The sequence below is a fragment of the Callithrix jacchus genome, chromosome 10, assembly GCF_049354715.1.
Source record: "Callithrix jacchus isolate 240 chromosome 10, calJac240_pri, whole genome shotgun sequence".
Classification (NCBI taxonomy): domain Eukaryota; kingdom Metazoa; phylum Chordata; class Mammalia; order Primates; family Cebidae; genus Callithrix; species Callithrix jacchus.
This window is the reverse complement of record NC_133511.1, coordinates 116,265,100-116,289,358: the sequence shown is the minus strand read 5'-3', so window position 1 is coordinate 116,289,358 and position 24,259 is coordinate 116,265,100. Positions and strand designations below refer to the sequence as shown.

At 37.6% G+C, this 24,259-nt stretch overlaps 2 protein-coding genes across 8 annotated transcripts in view; one reads left to right on the top strand and one right to left on the bottom strand.

Annotated features, from left to right (window-relative positions):
* The window catches only part of GLYAT (glycine-N-acyltransferase), a 182,317-nt gene that overhangs the window by 34,941 nt on the left and 123,117 nt on the right, over positions 1–24,259 (top strand). The gene's annotated exons all lie outside the window — the stretch shown is intronic.
* Positions 1–24,259, bottom strand: part of LOC100895047 (glycine N-acyltransferase-like protein 1) — a 113,998-nt gene that overhangs the window by 21,577 nt on the left and 68,162 nt on the right. For 2 of the 7 annotated variants that reach the window (XM_009008173.5, XM_078341105.1), the window contains exon 3: positions 14,024–14,088. The exons of the other annotated variants lie outside the window; for them this stretch is intronic. The gene's annotated coding sequence lies outside the window, so the exon portion shown is untranslated. The remainder of the gene's footprint in view (positions 1–14,023; positions 14,089–24,259) is intronic. 7 annotated transcript variants of the gene reach the window in all.

Genomic DNA, 24,259 nt, shown 5'->3' with positions numbered 1-24,259 from the left:
CTGAAATTTGGTCTTTTAAAAAGATAAAATTGAAAAACCTTTACCAGACAAACCTTAACCAGAAAAATAATTTTTTCTCTTTTTTTCCTTAGTCTGGATAAAGGTTTGTCAATTTTGAGAAGAGACTATAATGAAGAATTATATGCCAGCAAAGTAGATAATCTAGAATAAATGTGTACATTCCTAGATACATAAAACCCACTTAGATGAAGAAATTGAAAATCTGAACAGACCAATAATGAGTAAGGAGATTAAATTAGTATTAAAAATATTTAATTAAAGAAAAGCCCAGGGAGTTATGGCTTCACTGCTGAATTCCACCAAACATTTAAAGAAGAACTAATGTCACTCCTTCCAAAACCCTTCCAAAAAATTGAAAAAGAGATAATACTTCCAAAGTTATTTACAAGGCTAGCATAATCCTGATAACAAAGATAGGGACACCTCACAAATTAAAATTATAGGCAATAGCACTGATGAACATAGGTGCATCAATAAAATATTAACACTAGCAAACTAATCTCAACAGCATGTCGAAAAGATTGTCACGATAAAGTGAGCTTTAAGGTAGGGATGCAAAGATAGTTCAACATACAGATCTATAAATGTGAAATACATTTACATTAACAGAATAAAGAACAAAATCCATATGATCACTTGATAGATGCAGAGAAAGCATTTGATGAAGTTCATTATCGTTTCATGATTATGAACTCTCAACGAATTAGGTATAGAAGGAATGTGGCTCATACAATAAAGACCATATATGATTAAACCCACAGCTAACATCTCACTTAATGGTGAAGAGTTAAAAGCTTTTTCTAAGATTAAGGACAAGACAAGGATGCTCACTCTCACTACTTCTATTCAATGTATTAATGGAAGTTCTACTCAGAGTAATTAGGCAAGGGAAAGAAATAAAAAGCATCCAAATTGGAAATGAAATAGCTAAATACATCCCTGTTTGCAGACAGCATGGTCCTATATGTAAAAAATCCTAGACTTTAGCAAACTAGGTTAAAACTAGTAAACAAATTCAGTAATGTGACTAGATACAAAATCAACATAAAAAATCAGTAGTGATACTATACACTAACAATGAAAGACCTGAAAAAGAACATAATCCTGTTAACAATATCTACAAAAAATAAATACTTAGGAGTAAACTTAAACAAGGTGGTAAAAGACTTACATAGAGAATATTATGAAACATATATTAAAAAATGAAGAAAACACCAATAAATAAAAAGATATCCCTTATTTGTAGATTGGGAGAGTTAATACTGTCAAAATGACAATAATGGCCAAAGTGATTTACAGATTCAGTGCAATTCCTACCTAAATACCAATGACATTCTTCAAAGAAATATAAAACACCAAAAAATGTATATATAATCACAAAAGATCCCTAAGAACAAAAGCAATCATGGGCAACAAAGAACACAGCTGGAGATATCACACTACCTAACTTCAAAATGTACTATGAAGCAATAGTAATCAAAACAGGACAGTACTGGCAATAAAACAGAAACATGGAGCAATGGAACAGAATACAAAGTCCAGAAATAAACACATGCATTTTAGACGATCAATTTTGACAAAGTTGCCAAAAGCACATGAATGGGGAATGAACAGTATTTTTAATAAATGGTGTTGAAAAAACTGCATATCCACATGCAGAAAATGGAAATTAGACCTTATCTCACTCCAGGTACAAAAATCAACCCAAAATGATTCAAAGACTTAAATGTAACAACTGAGACTGCAGAACCACTAGAAAAAAATATGGGAGAAAACCTTCCTGATATTAGTTGGGGCAATGATTTTGGATAGAATCCATAAAGATAGATAATGTCTATCCCAAGATAGACAAATGGGATTACATCAAACTAAAAAAGTTTCTACACAGCAAAGGAAATAATCAACAGGGTGGAGAGGCAACCTATGGAATGGAAGAAAATATTTCCAAACCATAACTCTGATAAGGGGTTAAAATTGAAAATAATAAGCAACTTAATAGTAAGAAAACAAATAATCTAAATTAAAATGGGCAAAGACCCTGAAAAGATCTTTCTCTCTCTCTCTGAGTTTTTGTTGTTGTTGTTTTCTTTTTACTAGTTTATAATAATATCAAAAACTTCATCACACCCATAAACCACCACAGGTGAGAAGATGAGAGAGATAGAGAATGAATACTACAGCATGTGGTCAAAGTGGAGAATACAGGTATTCCCTAGGCTAGCGTGGAATGCAGGCAGAGAGTGTGAATAGGGGACTGGGGCTTGGATCCTTATTGCTGGATGGGGGTTGGCTAGCAGAGGAGTGAGGGACTCAAGTTGAACTAGGAAACAAGGAACATCTCACACCAAAGGCAATGGCAGTTTTGGGGCAGGGGGATTATGGTACGTTTTCTACACAGACTACGGGTTGGAGTGAGAGCTTCAGAGACTTGCACCCCTACACAGGAAGAAATGGGTTTGAGGTTGTTTGGCTTAAAGCTCCCAAATTGGTATCTGGCAGCTCACCTTTCAGGGAGAGGTAGTGAGAAGAAAAATGCAGCAAGAATATCTGGTTTGGAGATAAAGTAAGGGATAAGGGGAGACAGGGGTGCTCTCTAAATCTGACTCAGAAAAGCAAGAATTGGAAGAGGGCCTTGGGTGAAATGGTGGCCAACACTTTGGGAGAAGACATTGCACCAGAAGCTGTAGGTACTCCGGAAGTACCAGTGTTCACAATAAGCAGGAAAGCAACTGACAACAATATATTAGGACTTCATGTTGCTGTCATCTGGCATAATAAAAATCAGGTAATTTTTTCCCTTTTAAAATATAAGGCAACTCTTCAACACATAATTTAAAACCTGGTCTTCAGTCACATTGCTTTAGATCACTAGAGAATTCTGGCTGAAGAACAGTGGATAGTAAACAAAATTCAACATCTTAAGAACCATCAGCTTACATTCCCCAGAGACAAGTGGAAAGAGAAGGGCTATTTAATCTAATAACTTTTAAAAAGTCTTACTTATGCATCTTTGACAGAAGAAGGGTATAAAAATTTATAACAAAGCATAATCTAAGTTTAAAGTTGCAGAAAAGTGTTAAATTTCTAGCTAACGAATCCTCACTGGGGAATGAGATACATTGGGCATGGGGTGACTGAAGGTGTGCCCTAAGAATAAACACAGGGCAAGAGGGGCTGTTCCCAAGTAGGCTGATATACAGTTGTTAGAACAATGCTCATTAGGTAAAGGAACTGAAAGCTTTGTGTAGTTTCCCCCCGACCCCTTTCTTCTTTAAACTGAGGGGCTGCACTAGAAGTACTTGTGGAGCCACTCACACACAATGCTACTCAAACCCACACTACATTCACACAGACACATGACATTAAAATTGATAATGTAGAGCAATAGTCTTAGCCAGTGTAGAGAAAATAATGCATTTTAACTTTTTAATTTGTGTGTGTGTGTGTGGTTTTTTTTTTTTTTTTTTTTTTTTTGAGACGGAGTTTCGCTCTTGTTACCCAGGCTGGAGTGCAATGGCGCAATCTCGACTCACTGCAACCTCCGCCTCCTGGGTTCAGGCAATTCTCCTGCCTCAGCCTCCCGAGTAGCTGGGATTACAGGCATGTGCCACCATGCCCAGCTAATTTTTTGTATTTTTACTAGAGACGGGGTTTTACCATGTTAACCAGGATGGTCTCGATCTCCTGACCTCGTGATCCACCCGCCTCGGCCTCCCAAAGTGCTGGGCTTACAGGCTTGAGCCACCGCGCCCGGCCTTGAGTGTGTTTTTAATCCCACCTCCAATGTGATCCATCATTCTTCACCTACCTAATTCCTTGAGTAAGGTAGTTTTTGTTTATTTGATTGTTTGGCTTGTTTTGTTGAGGAGGGGGAAAGAGTAGGGAATGAGGGCAGGAGGTTAGTCAGGACAGAGGCAACAGCGAGAAAGGGATCTTGGGTATGCTGAATGGTCACTGCTTATCTGGGTTTGGAAAGTCTGGAGCCAGGATGTCAATACAAAGACAGATTTCGGTGTAAGAAAAAAATTCTGAAATTTTTGGCCTAATTTAAATGCTGTGTCTTCAGGAATAAGGAAATTAAAAGTGCTAGTCCAGCGAAAACGTGATGATAAAAAAAGCAAGTTTGGGAGTCTGGAGCCAGGATATCAATACGAGGACAGATTTTAGTGTGGGAAAAAATTCTGAAGGAAAGTAAAGCTGTTAGTCCAGTGACAACACAAATGATAAAAAAGCAAAATAGCCTGATTACTGTTTTGGAGGAACAGCAATAAGCCATTAACACAACCTGGGGTAGTGGCACAGGTGTGCCCTGGAAAGGAAGTGAAGCTCACTCTGCAGCACTAGTGGTAGGGGCCCTGGCTCTGGGCTCCATGCATGGGGCAGCTCAGCTTACTCACCTCGCCCCAGGGGGATGAGTGAGAAGGATGAGAGGGGCTTCTCCAGGTCTAGGCAGTGGGATGAGGAGGAAGCTGTTCCTAGTGCCAGAATCACCCAGCATAGCACTCTGTGGTGCGCCGACATCCCCTCCACAGCCAGCTGCGGCTAGCTCCCCACCACCAACCTGAATAGATATTTCTCAAAAGAAGACATAAAAAGAACGAACAGGGTTTTTTTTTTTTTAATGCTCAACAGTACTCACTATCAAGAAAATGCAAATTAAAGCCACAATGTCCCCTCACACCTGTTGGAATTGTTATTATCAAGAGGATGAAAGACAACAACTATTGGAGAGGATGTGAGGAAATGAGAACCCTTGTGGCACTATTGGTGGGAACGTAAATTAGTACAGCCGGGATGCAAAACACTACAGAGGTTCCTCAAAAGCCTACAAATGGAACTATCATATGATCCAGGAATCCCCACTGCATATATGTTTAAAGGCAATGAAATCAGTACAGGCACACCTCATTTTATTTCACTTCACTTTATCGTACTTCACAGGTACTGTAGTTTTACAAATAGGAAGTTTGTGCACCCTGCATCAGGCAAGTCTACTTGGCACAATTTTTTTCCAACAGATGTGGTCCCTTCCTGCCTGTGTTACAGTTTGGTAATTCCTGCAATATTCAGACTTTTTCTTTATTATTGTGTCTGTTAAGGTGATATGTGATCACATCTTTGATGGTACTATCTTAGCTGTTTTGGAGAACCACAAACTGTACCCATATAAGATAACAAATTTAATCCATAAATGTTGTGTGTGTTCTGACTGCCTCACCCAGACTACTGACTCTTCCCAGACTCTCTCCCTCTCCTCCAACCTCCCTATTCCCGAAGACACAACATTTAAATTAGGCCAATTATTAATCATACAATGGTCTATAAGTATTCAAGTGAATGGAAGAGTTAGAAGTCTTTCATTTTAAGCAAAAAGCTAAAATGATTAAGCATAGTGAGGAAGTCAAGTCAAAAGCCAAGATAGTCAGAAAGCTACGCCTTTTATACCAAACAATTAGCCAAGTTGTGAATGCAAGGAAAGTCTTTGAAGGAAATTGAAAGTGCTAATCCAGCGAACACATAAATGATAAGAAAGGAAAATAACCTTACTGCTGTTTTGGGGCAAGTTTTGGTGCTCTGGATAGAAAATTCAACTAGCCAAAACATTCAAAAAGCAAAGCTTAATCCAGAGCAAGGTTCTAACTCTTTTAACTTATTTGAAGGCTAAGAGAGGTGAGGAAGCTGCAGAAAAAAGTTGGAAGCTAGCAGAGGTTTAAGGAAAGAAGCCATTTTCTTTTCCTTCCTTCCCTCCCTCCTTCCTTCCCTTCCCTTTCCCTTCCTTCCTTCCTTCCTTCCTTCCTTCCTTCCTTCCTTCCTTCCTTCCTTCCTTCCTTCCTTCCTTCCCTCCCTCCCTCCCTCCCTCCTCCCTCCCTCCCTCCTTCAGAATCAGAAACATACTGAGGAGGACATAAATAAGACTGAAGGCACAGCCAACTTACGATCTTGGGACGAGACACAGTATTAGACAAATTCCAGACCTGGATGTGAAATGGGCTGCTTCCAACGACCATACTGAAGCCTCCTACAGGGAACAGCTCATTTGTCCTCATGATGGTGACACTGGAATGACACACAGGCCAGGAGGTCCTGGTGGCTTTACTCCAAGATCCGTGGTCAAGCCCTGTGGCATCTGGTCCATGGCATCACCACCACCACTTGTCTTCAAGGTCATTAAAATCCCAAGTACACTTGACCTTCAGACAGTGCCTCCTTCCTTCCCTTCCTTCCTTCCTTCCTTCCTTCCTTCCTTCCTTCCTTCCTTCCTTCCTTCCTTCCTTCCTTCTTTCCTTCCTTCCATTTTTGACAGAGTTTCACTTTGTTGCTCAGACTGGAGTACAGTGGCACGGCAATCTGGGATCACTGCCACGTCTACCTCCTGGGCTCAAGCAATTCTCCTCCCTCAGCCTCCCAAATAGCTGAGATTACAGGTGCCCACTAACACATCTGGCTGACTTTTTTTTTGTATTTTTAGTAGAGACAGAGTTTCACCACTTTGGTCAGGCTGCTCTCCAACTCCAAAGACTTCTAACTTTTCCATTCACTTGAATGGAATACTTCAATACTTGAATACTTATAGACCATTGTATGGTTAGTAATTGGCCTAATTTAAATGTTGTGTCTTCAGGAATAGGGAGGCTGGAGGAGAGGGAGAGAGTCTGGGGAGAGTCAGTAGGTGAGGCAGTCAGAACGCACACAACACTTATGAATTAAATTTTCTATCTTATATGGGCACAGTTTGTGGTTCTCCAAAACAGCTAAAATAGTATCTCAGGTGATCCACCCACCTCAGCCTACCAATGTGCTGGGATTACAGGCATGAGCCACTGTGCCCAGCCCATTTGCATAACATAAAAGTGCAAAGGGAAGTAGCAAGTGCTGATGCAGAAACTGTAGCAGGTTTAACCAGAAGATCTAGCTAAGATAATTGATAAAGGTGGCTACAGCGAACAATAAATTTCCCATGTAGATGTTACTGGTTTCTATTGGGAGAAGATGCCATCCAGGACTTGCACAGCTGGAAAGGGGAAGTCAATGCCTAACTTCAAAGCTGCAAAGGACATGCTGACTTTTTCATTAGCAGTTTGTGCAGCTGTTGACTTTAAGTTGAAGCCAATGCTCACTTACCATTTAAAAAAATCCCAGGCCCTTAAGAATTAGGCTAAATATATTTTGCCTTTGCTCTATAAATGGAAGAACAAAGCCTAGATTACAGCATCATCTATTTACAGCATGGTTTACTGAATATTTTAAGCCTATTGCTCAGGAAAAAAAAATTATTTTTGTAATATTACTGCTCATTGACAATGCACCTATTCATTCAAGAGCTCTGATGTAGATGTACAAGGACATTAATTTTTCTTTCATGCTTGCTAACATACATTCATTCTGCAGTTCATAGATCAAGGAGTAATTTCAACTTCCAAGTCTTATTATTTAAGAAATACATTCTGTAAGGCTATAGCTGCGATAGATTGTGATTTCTCTGATGGATCAGAGCAAAGTAAATTGAAAACCTCTGGGAAGGATTTTCCATTCCATATGCCATTAAAACATTCATGATTCATGGGAGGACATGAAGATATCAACATTAACAGGAATTAGGAAGAAATTGGTTCTAATCCTTGCAGATAACTTTGAAGTGTTCAAGATTGTAATGGAGGAGGTAACTGCAGCTGTGGTGGAAATAACAAGAGAACAAAAATTAGAACTGGAGTCTGAAGATCTTCAGAATTGCTGCATCTTATGATAAAACCTGAATGGATAAGACATTGCCTCTTATGGATGAGCCAAGAAAGTGGTCTCTTAAGCTGGGATCTACTCCTGGTGAAGATGCTGTGAACATTGCTGAAATTACAACAACGGATTTCTAACTTTACATAAACCTAACTGATAAAGCAGTAGCAAGGGATGAAAGGATTGATTCCAATTTTGAATGAAGTTTTACTGTGAGTAAAATGCTACCAAACAGCATTACATACTGCAGACAAATCTTTTGTGAAAGGAAGAGTTAATCAGTGCAGTAGACTTAATTGTCATCTTATTTTAAGAAACTGCCTCAGCTACGTTAACCTTCAGTAAGTCCCACCCTTGTCAGCAGCCATCAACACTGAAATAAGACCTTGCACCAGCAAAACGGTTGCAACTCTTTGAAAGCTCAGATGATGATTAGCATTTTTTAGCATTAAAGTATTTTATTTATTTATTTTTTATTTAATTTTTTTTTATTGTACTTTAGATTCTGGGGTACATGTGCAGATCATGCAAGACTGTTGCATAGGTACATTCGTGGCAAGGTGGTTTGCTGCCATCACCCCCCATCACCTATACCTGACATTTCTCCCCATGTTATCCCTCCCCCACCCTCCCTCCCACTATCCCTCCCATAGCTCCCCTCAACGGACCCCAATGTGTGATGCTCCCCTCTTTGCGTCCAAGTGTTCTCATTGTTCAACACCTGCCTATGAGTGAGAACATGCAGTGTTTGATTTTCTGTTCTTGTGTCATTTTGCTGAGAATGATGTTTCCAGGTTCATCCATGTCCCTGCAAAGGACACAAACTCATTGTTTTTTATGGCTGCATAGTATTCCATGGTGTATATGTGCCACATTTTCTTTGTCCAGTCTATCATTGATGGGCATTTGGGTTGCTTCCAGGTCTTTGCTATTGTAAATATGCGCATGCATGTGTCTTTATAATACAATGATTTATAGTCCTTTGGGTATATACCCAGTAATGGGATTGCTGGGTCAAATGGAATTTCTGTTTCTAGGTCCTTGAGGAATCGCCACACTGTCTTCCACAATGGTTGAACTAATTTACACTCCCATCAACAGTGCACCAGTGTTCCTGTTTCTCCACATCCTCTCTGGCATCTGTTGTTTCCAGATATTTTAATGATTGCCATTCTAACTGGCATGAGATATTATCTCAATGTGGTTTTGATTTGCATTTCTCTAATGACCAGTGATGATGAACATTTTTTCTTATGTTTCTTGGCTTCATATATGTCTTCTTTTGAAAAGTATCTGTTCATGTCCTTCATTCACTTTTGGATAGGTTTGTTTGTTCCTTGTCAATCTGTTTCAGTTCTTTGTAGATTCTGGATATTAGCCCTTTGTCAGATGGGTAGATTGCAAAAATTTTTTCCCATTCTGTTGGTTGCCTGTTGGCTCTAATGGTGGTTTCTTTTGCTGTCAAAAGCTCTGAAGTTTAATTAGGTCCCATTTGTCTATTTTGGCTTTTGTTGCCATTTCTTTTGGTGTTTTAGTCATGAAGTCCTTGCCTATGCCTATGCCTATGTCCTGAATGGTTTTTCTAGGTTTTCCTCTAGGGCTTTTATGGTTTTAGGCCTTATGTTTAAGTCTTTAATCCATCTAGAGTTAATTTCAGTGTAAGGTGTCAGGAAGGGGTCCAGTTTCTGCTTTCTGCTCATTGCTAGCCAATTTTCCCAACACTATTTATTAAACAGGGGGTCCTTTCCCCATTGTTTGTTTTTATCAGGTTTCTAAAAGATCAGATGGTTGTAGATGGGTGGTGTTGCTCCAGAGGCCTCTGTTCTGTTCCATTGGTCTATATCTCTGTTTTGGTACCAGTACCATGCTGTTTTGATTAATGTTGCCTTGTAGTATAGCTTGAAGTCCAGCAGCGTGATGCCACCAGCTTTGTTCTTTTTACTTAGGATTGTCTTTGCTATGTGGGCTCTCTTTTGGTTCCATATGAAGTTTAAGGTGGTTTTTTCCAGTTCTGTGAAGAAGGTGATTGGTAGTTTGATGGGGATAGCATTAAATCTATAAATTACTTTGGGAAGTATGGCCATTTTTACAACATTTATTCTTCCTAACCATGAGCATGGAATGTTTTTCCATCTGTTTGTGTCCTCTCTTACCTCAAGCAGTGGTTTGTAGTTCTCCTTGAAGAGGTCCTTTCCCTCCTTTGTTAGTTGTATTCCAAGGTATTTTACTTTTCTTGAAGCAATTGTGAATGGGAGTTCTTTCTTGATTTGGCTCTCTGTTTGTCTGTTATTGGGGTATAGGAATGCTTGTGATCTCTCACATTGATTTTGTATCCTGAGACTTTGCTGAAGTCGCTTAACAGTTTCAGGAGAGTTTGGGCTGAGCTGATATGGTCTTCTAAATATACAGTCATGTCATCTGCAAATAGAGACTATTCGACTCCCTCCTTTCCTAATTGAATACTTTTATTTCTTTTTTTTGCCTGACTGCTCTGGCTAAAACTTCCAGTACTATATTGATTAAGAGTGGAGAGAGGGCATTCTTGTCTAATGCTAGATTTCAAAGGGAAAGCTTCCAGTTTTTGCCGATTCAGTATATTGGCATTGGGTTTGTTGTGAATAGCTTTTATTATTTTGTGATATGTTCCATCAATACCTAGTTTATTAAGAGTTTTTAGCCTAAAGGCTGTTGAATTTTGTTGAAGGCCTTCTATGCATCTATTGAGATAATCATGTGGTTTTTGTCTTTGATTCTACTTATGTGGTGGATTATGTTTATGGACATGTGTTTGTTGAACCAGCCTTGCATCCCCTGGATGAAGTCTACTTGATCCTGATGGCTGAGCTCTTTGATGTGCTGTTGCATTCGGCTTGCCAGTATTTCATTGAAGATTTTTGCATCTATGTTCATCATGGAGATTGGCCTGAAGCTTTCTTTTCTTGTTGTGTCTCTGCCGGGTTTTGGTATCAGGATGATGTTGGTCTCATAAAATGAGTTAGGAAGGATTCCCTCTTTTTGTATTGTTTGGAATAGTTTCAGAAGGATTGGTACCAGCTCCTCATTGTACATCTGGTAGAATTCAGCTGCAAACCCATCTGGACCTGGACTTTTTTTGGTTGGTAGGTTATTAACTGCTGCCTCAACTTCAGCCCTTGTTATTGGTCTATTCAGCTTTTCAACTTCCTGGTTTAGTTTTGGGAGGGTGCAAGTGTCCATGAACTTATCCATTTCGTCCAGGTTTATTGGTTTATGTGCATAGAGTTGTTTGTAGTAATCTCTGATGATAGTTTTTCTTTCTGTGGGATTGGTGGTGATATCATCTTTATTGCTTTTTATTTCATCTATTTGTTTATCCTCTCTTTTACTTTTTATTAATCTGGCTAGTAGTCTGTCTATTTTGTTGATCTTTTTGAAAAACCAGCTCCTGGATTTATTGATTTTTTGAAGGTTTTTTTGTGTGTCTCTATCTCCTTCAGTTCTGCTCTGATCTTAGTTATTTCTTGTCTTCTGCTGGGTTTTGAGTTTTTTTGATCTTGCTCCTTTAGCTCTTTCAGCTTTGATGATAGGGTGTTGATTTTAGATCTTTTCCTTGTTTCTCATGTGGGCATTTATTGCTATACATTTTCCTCTAGACATTCCTTTAAATGTGTCCCAGAGATTCTGGTACGTTGTGTCCTTGTTCTCTTTGGTTTGGAAGAACATCTTTATTTCTGCTTTCATTTCATTGTTTATCCAGTCAACATTCAGAAGCCAGTTGTTCAATTTCTCTGAAGTTGTGTGGTTTCGAGTTAGTTTCTTAATCCTGAGATATTATTTGATTGCACTGTCATTGTGAGAAACTGTTTGTTATGATTTCCATTTTTTTTTATTTGCTAAGGAGTGATTTAATTCCAATTATGTGGTCAATTTTAGAGTAAGTGCAATGTGGTGTTGAGAAGAATGTATACCAGTGGCTGTGGGGTGGAGAGTTCTGTAGATGTCTATTAGGTCCACTTGTTCCAGTTCTGCATTCAAGTCCTGGATATCCTTGTTGATTTTCTGTCTCGTTGATGTGTCTAATGTTGACAGTGGAGTGTTAAAGTCTCCCACTCTTATTGTGTGGGAGTCTAAGTCTCTTTGTAGGTCATTACAAGAATGCCCTCTCTTACCACTCCTATTCAATGTAGTATTGGATGTTTTGGCCAGGGCAATAAAGCAAGTAAAAGAAATAAAGGATATGCAGTTAGGAAAAGAAGAAGTCAAATTGTCTCTGTTTGCAGATGACATGCTGTATATTTAGAAGACCCCATAATCTCAGTTCAAAATCTTCTTAAGATGATAAGCAACTTCAACAGTCTAAAGATACAAAATCAATGTGCAAAAATCACAGGCATTCCTATATACCAGTAATAGACAAAGAAAGAGTCCAATCATGAGTGAACTCTCATTCACAATTGCTGCAAAAAGAATAAAATACCTAGGAATACAACTAAGAAGGAATGTGAAGGATCTCTTCAAGGAGAACTACAAGCCACTGCTCAAGGAAATAAGAGAAAATACAAACAGATGGAAAAACATTCCATGCTCGTATTTAGGAAGAATCAATATGATGAAAATGGCAATACTGCCTAAAGTAATGTATACATTCAATGTTATCCCCATCAAGCTACCATTGACTTTCTTCTCAGAATTGGACTCCTCCTTAGACTTCATGTGGAACCAAAAAAGAGCCTGCATAGCCAAGTCAATCCTAAGGAAAAAAAAATGCTGGGGGCATCACACTACCTGACTTCAAACTATACTACAAGGCTACAGTAATCAAAACAGCATGGTATTAGTACCAAAACCGAGATATAGACCAATGGAACACAACAGAGGCCTCAGAAATAGTGTCACACATCTACAACTATTCAATCTTTGACAAGTCTGACAAAAACAAGCAATTGGGAAATGATTCCCTATTTAATAAATGGTGTTGGGAAAACTGGCTAGCCATGTGTAGAAAGCTGAATCTGGATCACTTCTTTTACACTTTATACAAAAATTAACTCCAGATGGATTAAAGGTTTAAACAAAAGTCCTAACACCATAAAAACCCTAGAAGAAAACCTAGGTAATACCATTCAAGACATAGGCATGGGCAAGGATTTCATGACTGAAACACCAAAGGCAATGGCAACAAAAACCAAAATAGACAAATGGGACCTGATTAAACTTAAGAGCTTCTGTACAGCAAAAGAAAGAATCATTAGAGTGAACAGGCAACCAAAAGAATGGGAAAAAATTTTGCAATCTACTCATCTGACAAAGGGCCAATATCCAGAATCTACAAAGAACTTAAACAAATTTGCAAGAAAAAAACAACCCCATCAAAAAGTGGGCAAAGGGTATGAACAGACACTTCTCAAAAGAAGACATTTATCCAGCCAACAAACATATAGAAAAAAGCTCATCATCACTGGTTCATTAGAGAAATGCAAATCAAAACCATATTGAGATACCAACTCATGCCAGTTAGAATGGTGATCATTAAAATATTAGGAGACCACAGATGCTGGAGATGATGTGGAGAAATAGGAATGCTTTTACACTGTTGGTGGGAGGGTAAGTAAGTTCAACCATTGTGGAAGACAGTGTGGTGATTTCTCAAGGATCTAGATATAGAAATACCATTTGACCCAGAAATCTCATTACTGGATATATACCCAAAGGATTATAAGGCATTCTATTATAAAGACACATGCACATGTATGTTTACTGCAGCACTATTCACAATAGTAAAGACTTGGAACCAACCCAAATGCCCATCAATGATAGACAGGATACAGAAAGTGTGGCAAATATACACCATGGAATACTATGAAGCTATAAAAAAATGATGAGTCCATGTCCTTTGCAGGGGCATGGATAATGCTGGAAATCATAATTCTCAGCAAAGCGATGTAAGAACAGAAAATCAAACACAACATGTTCTCACTCATAAGTGGATGTTGAACAATGAGAACACATGGACACAGAAAAGGGAACATTACACACCAGGGCCTGTCAGGAGGTGGAGGGCTAGGGGAGGGATGACAGGGTTTGGGGGGATAGAGGAGGAATAGCATTAGGAGAAATACTTAATGGAGATGACAGAGTCATGGATGCATCAAACCACCATGGCACATGTATACTTATGTAATAAACCTGCATGCTCTGAACATGTACTCCAGAATTTAAAGTATAAAAAAAATTAAAAATAATAAGATAACTTTTATATGCACTGTGAAACCATAAACTTCATGTGCCTTACTTTACTGAAATATTCATTTTACTGTGGTGATCTGGAACTGAACCCTCAATATCTCCGAGCTATACCTGTAAGTTAAAGAGATATCAGCACTCGCATGTACATTGCAGAATTATTAACGATATCCAAGACATAGAATCAACCCAAGTGTCTATCAACAGATTTATGAACATCAAAAATGTGGTATATATGCACAACAAAATACTATTTAGTTTTTAAAAAGAAAAAAATTCTGTCATTTGAAACCACATAGATGAACTTGGAGTACATAACATTAAGTGAAATAAACGGGCACAGGAGGATGAATACCACATTATCTAACTTACATGTGAAATCTGAAAAGTTAAATTCATAGAAGCAGAGAGTATAATGGTGGTTATTAGAGGTTGGAGGAGTGGGTAGGGCTTGGGGAGATGGTCACAGTAAGCCTAATTTCAGTTAGACAGTAGGAGCAGTCCAGTGAATCTATTGTATAGCATGGTGACTATATTTTAAAATATTGTTTTATGAAAATTGTGATGAGAATACATTTTCAGTGTTCTCACCAAAACATATAAAGTATATGAGATAAAGCATATATTAATTAGCTTTAGTGTGCCATTTTACAATGTATACGTATTTTAAAACACCATGTTGTACTCAATAAATACATACAATTTTCATTCACAGTTAATTATTTTAAAAATTTTTACATACCAAAAAAAAAGGAACAGCTTTGTTTCACAGTCCCAGTTTTGAAAACCAAATATTAAATAGTAATTTCTTGTTCTCCCTGCTGTCATTTTCTAACAGGTATCAGAGTCCACCCAAACATATGATACTGCAAGTTGATACTACTATCATCTCTCAGTATTCTGGAGGAATTGGTTCTAGGACCCTTCAATGATACTAAAATACACTTTTACTCAAGTCCTGCCTTTGGCTCTATGGAACCTGCATATAGGAAGTCTGTCGTCTGTGTACACAGGTTTTGAATCCTGCAAGCCCCATATTTTTGATCTGTATTTTGCTGCAGATGTGGAACCTACCAATATGAAGGATTGACTATTTCTTGAAAAATATCCACCTATAAGTGGACCCATATAATTCATACCTATGATGTTCAAGAGTCAATTGTCTTTTTCAGGATATTTAATAATTATATATATTCAAATAGCCCAAAATCCTTAACAAAATCTTGGGGTCTTTACACTGTTGGTGGGAGTGTAAATTAGTTCAACCATTGTGGAAGACAGTGTGGCGATTCCTCAAGGCCTTAGAAATAGAAATTCCATTTGACCCAGCAATCCCATTACTGGGTATATATCCAAAAGACTATAAATCGTTCTACTATAAGGACACATGTACACGAATGTTCATTGCAGCACTGTTTACAATAGCAAAGACCTGGAATCAACCCAAATGCCCATTGATAATAGACTGGATTGGAAAAATGTGGCACATATACACCATGGAATATTATGCAGCAATCAGAAATGATGAGTTTGTGTCGTTTGTAGGGACAGGGATGAATCTGGAGAACATCATCCTCAGCAAACTGACACAAGAACAGAAAATGAAACACCGCATATTCTCACTCATAGGTGGGTGATGAAAAATGAGAACACATGGACACAGAAAGGGGAGTACTAAACACTGGGGTCTATTGAGGGGAAAAGGGGAGGGCCAGTGGGAGGGGGAGGTGGGGAGGGATAGCCTGGGGAGAAATGCCAAATGTGGGTGAAGGGGAGAAGAAAAGCAAAGCACACTGCCATGTGTGTACCTACGCAACTGTCTTGCATGCTCTGCTCATGTACCCCAAAACCTATAATCCAATAAAAAATTAAAAAAAAAAAATCTTGGGGTCAGTATAATTGTCTATCTTTTGTAGATAAAGGAACTGTTATTTAGATGAATTCATCTAAAGTCACACAGGTGGTTAAATGGCAGTGGTAAAACTGTTGGAATAAATGACTAAATGGTTCTTGATTACATTACAAATCAAAGGAACACCAAGAAACGAATACCAAATTTGTTGCTATCATGTAGAGATACTTTGCCTATTAACATTTTTGGTTACAAGCAATTCTCTGGCTGTCTGAAGCAAAAAAGAATCCATTATTGAGGAAAGACCTTAGCATTCAGCTTGGGAACAGAGAACAACTGTCAAGGACTATATTGTGTCATTATGTTCCCTAAAAATTCACATGTTGAAGGCCCAACCCCCAATGTGACTGTATTTGAAGACAGAGCCTTTAGGGAAGTAGTTAAGGATTAAAGAGGCTTCCACATCAACAAGGAAACTGGCAGGTAATATGGTCTCAAATAGCTGATAGCAATTAGAAGAAGAATATTTGTCTGTACATCTCACTTGAGAGCTCTTGGCAAAGGTTCTGGGTCCTTAGTCCTGGCTTGGCTATTTAATCTTGTGTAATTTTGAGCAAGCTATTTACCCTATCTGTATTTCAGTTTCCTTCTCTATAAAATCTGGAGAATAGTAATGATTACTTCACAGAGTTGTTGTGAGAACCAAATGAAACAATATACTAAGAAGTTAGAATGTACCTGACATGTTGTTAATTTCTCAATAAATGTAGGCCATTATTATTCAAAACCTATAGCCAGGCAACTTGGAAACATCATTGAATTTCTGTTAGTTACATTTTCAGTGTCTTCCAATTGAATGTCCATAGAAGCTTTAAAAGACTTCCCTGGTAAATAGCAAATTATTCTTCCTGAATCACAAAGGAAAAGTGGAGATGGGGATGGGCATCTAATAGCTCCTACTGCAGAATCTGTTGTTGAAAATATAGAATCTCATGGAAAGGTTAAAGGAACTGAGTTTCGAAGGAGTGAGCCTATGAAAGTTCTGTCAAAAGTAAGCACATTCATAAATATAAAGTCATTTGGTTTTACAGTTATGAAAATATAATGAAGACTTCAAGCAAAATATCAGCTACCAATTTACATATTATTTCCATTCAAAGAATTAAGATTATTGATGCATCTAGTGGATCAATCTGGAAACTCAGATGTCAACTTTCTCCCTCTTTCTTAATCAATCACCAAATTGTGTAAACTCTACCTTTGAATTATCTCAAATCTGTGGATCTCTTCTCATCCAATAGGCCATTATGCTAGCTCAGGTGGCCATCATCTCTTGTATGCATCCCACTAACAGACATTCTCTTCCCCACCATGATTTTCCAGTCTAAATTTCCAAGATGGCTTGCCATCTCCCCTGTGACGATTTAGCAACTCTAAAGAGTTTCTAAACTCTTCTATGTTAAAACATAGCTGACAAATCTTTTTCCACCTGTCACCCATTTATTTCTATAGCTCTACAGAAGTAAGGAAGATACATCCAAGAACCTCACATTAGTAATTATGCCCCCTACATGTTTGGAGTTTCTGGCAGTGTCCAAATACTATGTAATACAGTTCTTTGGAAGATGGTCAACTCAATTGTATATCTTTTTTTGGTTCTTTAAAAATTATTTTTAATTTTAAACTTTTGTGGGTACATATTAGGTGTATATATTGATGCAAAAATCTTCAACAAAATACTAGCAAATGAAATTCAACAATACATTAGAAAGATTATTCATGATGAACAAGTGAGATCTATCCCTGGGATGAAAGGATAGTTCAAAATATGCAAATCAACCAATGTGTTACATCATATCAACAGAATAAAAGATAAAAACATTTTAATCATCTCAATGAATGCTGGAAAAGCTTTTGATAAGATTCAACATCCCTTTGTAATAAAACCTCTAAACAAACTAGGAATAGAAGAAACATACCTTAACAGAATAAAGACTATATATGACAGACCCACAACTAGTATTGCACTGAATGGGGAAAAACTGAAAGCCCTTCTCCAAGATCTGGAACACAACAAGGATGCCCCCTTTTATCAGTTTTTGCTGGTATTTTGATGAGGATTTTTGCATCAATATTCATCAGAGATATTGGAATGTAGTTTTCTGTGTTTTGGTGGATCTTTGGTTTTGGTATCAGGATATTTGCCTGATGGAATGAGTTTGAAAGTATTCCCTTCTCCTCTATTATTTTTTTAATCTTTTTCCCATTGGAATTGCTTATCTTTTTTTTTATTATTGTACTTTAAGTTCTGGGATACATGGGCAGAACGTGTAGGTTTGTTACATAGATATACGTGAACCATGGTAGTTTGCTGCACCCATCAGCTTGTCATCTGCACTAGGTATTTCTCATAATGCTATTTCTCCCCTAGCCTTCCACCCTCCCTGGTGAATGATGTTCCCCTCCCTGTGCCCATGTGCTCTCATTGTTCATCTCCCACTTATGAGTGAGAACATGTGGTGTTTGGTTTTCTGTTCCTGTGTCAGTTTGCTGCCTTCTCCTCTATTTTTCAGAACAGTTTGAGTAGGAATGATATTCTTTAAATGTTTGGTAGAATTCAGCAGTGAAGCTATTAAGTCCTGGGCTTTTCCTTACTGAGAGACTTTAGTATAGCTTCAATCTGGTTTCTTGCTATTGGTCTGTTTATGTTTTGAATTTCTTCCTGGTTCAATCTTGGCAGGTTGTGTATGTCTAAGAATTTGCCCATATCTTTTAGATTTTCCACTTTTTTCGTATATAGTTGCTCATGGTAACCACTAATGATCCTTTGAATTTCTGCAGTATCAGCTGTAATGTCTTCTTTTTTGTTTCTGATTTTATTTTTTTGGAACTTCTCTCTTTTTTTTCTTAATTAGTTTGGCTCAAAGTTTGTCAATTTTGTTTAACTTTTCAAAAGACTGTCTTTTAATTTCATTAAAGATGAAATACTTTCATACTTTTTCATTTTGATTTCATTTATTTCATACTTTTTTCATTTCTATTTCATTTATTTCTGTGCTGATCTTTATTATGTCTTTTGCTCTACAAATTTTGGATTTGGTTTGGTCTTGCTTTTCTAATTGTTTAAAATGCACTGTTAGATTATTTATTTGAAGTTTTTCTTCTTTCTTGATGTAGGTATTTATAGCTCTAAACTTTCCTCTTAGTACTGCTTTTGCTGTGTCTCGTAGGTTTTAAAATGTTGTGTTTCCATTATCATTTGCATCAAGAAAGGTTTCAATTATTTTCTTAATTTCTGCATTAACCCACTGGTCATTCAGGAACATATTGTTTAATTTTTATATATTTATATTTTATATTTTTATATATTTATATTAATTTATATATATTATAATATATGTAAAACTATATATATTTATATAGTTTACAAAATTCCTCATTATTAATTTCTTTCATTTATTTATTTATTTATTTTTGAGATGGAGTCTTGTTCTGTCACTCAGGCTAGAGTGAAGTGGGGTGATCTCGGCTCACAGCAACTTCCTCCTCCCAGGTTCAAGTGATTCTCATTCCTCAGCTTCCCAAGTAGCTGGGATTACAGGTATGTGCCACCATATCTGGCTAGTTTTGTTTTTCCTCTTTTTGTATTTTTAGTAGAGACAGGTTCTCACCATGTTGGCAAGGCTGGTCTCTAACTCCTGACCTCAATTGATCTGCCCACCTCAGCCTCCAAAAGTGCTTGAATTACAGGTTTGAGCCACTCGGCCTGACCCCTGTTATTAATTTCTAGCTTTAATACATCATGGTCAGAGAAGATTTTGATATTATTTCAATTTTTTGAATATTTTAAGACTTGTTTTGTAATCAAACATATGGTCTATCATTGAGAATGATTCATGTACTGAGGATGAGAATGTGTATTCTGAAGCTCTTGGATAAAATGTTCTGTAGATATCTGTTAGATTTATTTGGTCTATAGTGCAGATTAAGTCTGATATTTCTTTGTTGATTTTCTGTCTTGAAGATTTGTCCAATGCTGAAAGTGGGGTCTTGAAATCTCCAGCTATTATTGCATTCAGGTCTATCTTTCTCTTTAGCTCTAATAATATTTCCTTTGTATATCAGAGTGCTCCAGTTTGGGGTGCATATACATTGAAAATTGTTACATCCTCTTGCTGAATCAACCCCGTTACCATTATGTAGTAACCTTATTTGTCTATTTTTATAGTTTTTGTCTTGAAATCTATTTTGTCTCATATAAGTATTGTGACTCCTGCTCTTCTTTAGTTTCCATTGTCATCAATACCTTTTTCCTTTCCTTTATTTTTAGTCTATGTGTGTCTTTATAGGTGAAGTGTGTTTCTTGTATGCAATATATCAGTGGGTCTTGTTTTTTAATCCATTCAGCCACTCTATGTCTTTTGATTGGAGAGTTTAGTCCATTTACATTCAATGTTATTATTAATAAGTAAGGACTTACTCCTGCCATTTTGTTATTTGTTTTCTGTTTCTGATCTCTTCCTTCTTTTTCTCCTTCCTGTCTTCCTTTAGTGAAGGCTATTTTCTCCAGCGATATAATTTGGTTTCTTTCTTTTATTTTTTTTGTGTATCCATTGTATGTTTCCTAGTTTGAGGTTACCAGGAAGTTTGCAAATACTGTCTTATAACCCATTATTTAAATCTGATAACAACTTGACACTATTTTCATAAACAAACAAGCAGAAAGAAAATTAATAAAAACTCAATGCCTTAATTTTGTCTCCCCACTTTTTAACTTTTTGTTATTTCTATTTATATCTTATTATACTGACTCTGTCTCAAAAAGTTGCTGTAGTTACTATTTTTGATTGGTTCAATATTTGGTCTTTCTACTTAGGATAAAAATATTTAATACACCACAGTTACAGTGTTATAATCTGTCTTTTTGTGTGTACTTATTATCACCAGTGAGTTTAAAAACTTCTGGAGATTATTTATTGCTCACTAATGTTGTTTTCTTTCTGAATGTTCTGTTCTTTCTAATCCTCTTTACTTTCTTTTTTTAACATTTCAGTAGCAGATCTGATATAGATGAAATCCCTCAGCTCTTGTCTGGGAAAGTATTCCTCCTTCATGTTTGAAGAATATTTTTTGCCAGATTTAATATTCTATGGTAAAAGGTTTTTTTTTTCTTTCAGCACTTTAAATATGCCATTCCACTGTCTTCTGGCCTATAAAGTTTCCACAGAAAAATCTTCTGTCAGATGTATTGGATCTTCATTGTATGTTATTTATTTCTTTTCTCTTGCTGCTTTTATGTTTCTTTCTCCTTGACCTTTGGGAGTTTGATTTTAAATACCTTGAGATAGTCTTTAGGTTAAATCTGCTTGGTGTTCTGTAACTTTCCTGTATTCAGATACTCATAGCTTTCTCTAGTTTGGGGAAGTTCTCTGTTATTTTTCCTTTAAACAAACTTTCTACCCCTATCTCTTTCTGTACTTTTTCTTTAAGGCCAATCATTCTTAGATTTTCCCTTTTGAGGCTATTTTCTATATCCTGTAGATGTGCTTTATTGTTGTTAAAATTTTTTTCTTTTGTATCCTTTGATGGTGCATTTTTACATAGCCTGTCTTCAAGCTCACTAATGCTTTTCTCTGCTTGGTCAATTCTGCTATTAAAGGACCCTGACGCATTCTTCAGTATGATGATTGCATTTTTCATCTCCAGAATTTATGCTTCTTTTTAACTATTTCAATCTCTTTGTTAAATTTATCTGATAGAATTCTGAATTCCTTCTCTGTGTACTCTTAAGTTTCTTTGAGTTTCATCAACACAGCGATTTCAAATTCTCTGTCTGAAAGGTCACATATCTCCATTTCTCCAGGACCGATCACTGGTGACTTATTTAATTCATTTGGTGAGGTCATGTTTCTCTCAATGGTGTTGATGTTAGTAGATATTCTTCCATGTCTGAGCACTGAATAGTTAGGTATTTGCTGTAGTCTTCAGTGTCTGGGCTTATTTGTAGCCAGCCTTGTTGAGAAGGCTTTCCAGATAGTTGAAAGAAATAGGTATTGTGTTTTAAGCTGTCTCTACTTTAGGGAGCATCCCAAGCCCAGTAACACTGTGGTTTTTGAAGACTCATAAGGGTACTGCCTCAATGGTCTTAGACAACATATGGGAGAATTCTCTGGATTGCCAAGCAAAAACTTTTCTGTTTTCTTTACCTACTTTTTCCAAAAGAAAGTTTCTCTCTCTGGTCTGAGCCACCTAAAACTGGGGGTGGAGTGACACAAGCACTCTTGTGGCCACAACCCTTATGACTGCGCTAGATCAGATCTGAGGCCTGCACAGCACTACATCTTGCCCAAAGCCTACTGTAACCACTTTTTGGCTACTGCCTATGTTTGCTAAAGTCTTTGGAGTTCTACAATTAGCAGGTGGCAAAGCGAGCCACCTGCTGCATCCTTCCCATTGGAGCAGTGAGGTCCCCTAGGCCCTGAGTGGATACAGAGTTGCTGTCCAAAAGTCAATGTCTAGAGTCAAAAGCATTAGAAGGCTACCTGTTATTTTATTATAGTGCAGCTGAGATGGCATTCAAACCACAAGATGAAGTCCTTCCCACTCTTCCCCTCTCTTTCCAAAGGGAGAGGAGCCTCACCCCATAACCATCCCTACCCACTTGTTGCCAGACTACCAACCAGTGTTCTCTTAAGGCCTAAGGGCTTTTAAATCAAGTTGTAAAGGCTGCCTGGCCTGGGACTCTCCCTTCAGAGCAGTGGCCCCCTTCTGGCCCAGGGAAGGTCCTGAAATGCTGTTCAAGAGCTAAGTCCTGGAATTAAGGATGTCAACAGCCCACTTGGTGCTCTACCATGCTGTAGCTGTGCTGGGACCTAAGGTGCAAGATAAAGGTCTCTTTACTTCTCCTTCCATTTTTCTGAAGCAGAAGTAATCTTGCCCCATAGCCACCACAGCCAGAAATGTGCTGAGTCTCACCTAAAACCTACTAGTCTCAGATGCTTACCCAAAGTCCTTGATGTATTAATAGTACCTGGGTATTGTTGTTGGTTATTTAGAGCTCAAGTTATCTTCAGTTAGCAGGTGAGGAATGCTATGAGGACTCGATCCTTTCCTTTAATGCAGAGGGTTCCTTTCTGACTCAGGCTGTGTCTGGAAATGTTGTCTGGGAGCTGGGGCCTTGAACAAGGGACTTAAAACTCTATTTGGTGCCTTATCCTGCTGTGGCTGAGCTGGTATCCAAAATGCAAGACAAAGCCCTCCTCATTCTTCCTTCTCCATTTCTCAAGCAGAAGGAAGGAGTCTCTTTTGAAGTTGCGAGCTATGCAGGCTGGGGTTAGGGGAGGGGTGATACAAACACTCCTTTGGCTGATTCAGCTGGTGTCTCAGTATGTCAAGTGTCCCCCAATCCATAATTTCTGGGCCTAATTCAGCACTAGGACTCACCTAAGAGTGGCGGTCCTTATGGTGTAGACTACCTTTCAAATGTACTTGGAGATTCAGAGCACTGTAGGCCCTCTGTGGTGAGGTTTTTAGGCACTGAAATTCTGATTGCTGGGATTGGTGATTCCCCTCTGGTTAGGAGTGGTTTAAATGTTCCCTCTGCCTCTATGGGCAGGTGTCAGTTGCGTTTGGTCTATTTTTCCTTTCTGCCTAACATGACAGCAATGAGTTCAATGCTTCACAATTGCTGTGTTCTTCCTCATCCTGTGTGTGGAGATGCTCTCTATGCCACACTACTGTTGCTGAGGTTGTTAGGGATAAGGGTTGGTAGCTCAGGACTGTTTTTTTTTTTTAAATCTCTTCAGTGCCTCTTTCAGTGATATGAAGTTAAAACCAGGTACTGTGAGTGCTCACCTTGATTTTTGGTTCTCATGGAGGTGTGTTTTATGTGCAGTTGTTAACTTGGTGCCTTGTGGGGTGTGAGGAGGTGATTAGTGGAGATTTCTATTCTGCCAACTTGCTTTGCTTCTCCTCCTCAATGTAAACTATCTTTATAAACTATTTTATGGCTCAAGAAATTAATTATGTAATACTCAGTATGGAATAAAAAGTTGTGTTCTCTCAACTATCTACAGTGTGCTGTCAATTGTGGAATGAAAACTATGTATTGACTAGTTGAAATGGACCATTTTTCTAAAAGGATGATTAATTAATTTATTGTATAATTCTACACAGTTTGATATAAATTTAACAAATTAATCATTTACAATTATAAATATGTAGAAATTCCTTGATAGATTTTTGTGAACTACTTCTGGTTCAAAAAGTGTAACTAAAACTATAAAACTCAATGCCTTACATAGCAAGCATGTACAGATGGTATTAAATCCTCGTTGAGAATTTTTAATATGTCATCTGGAGTAGATTATTTGCATTTGTAAGAAGATATAAACTGCCCAAGTGTAGGGAATTACTCTCTGCAGAATCATAATG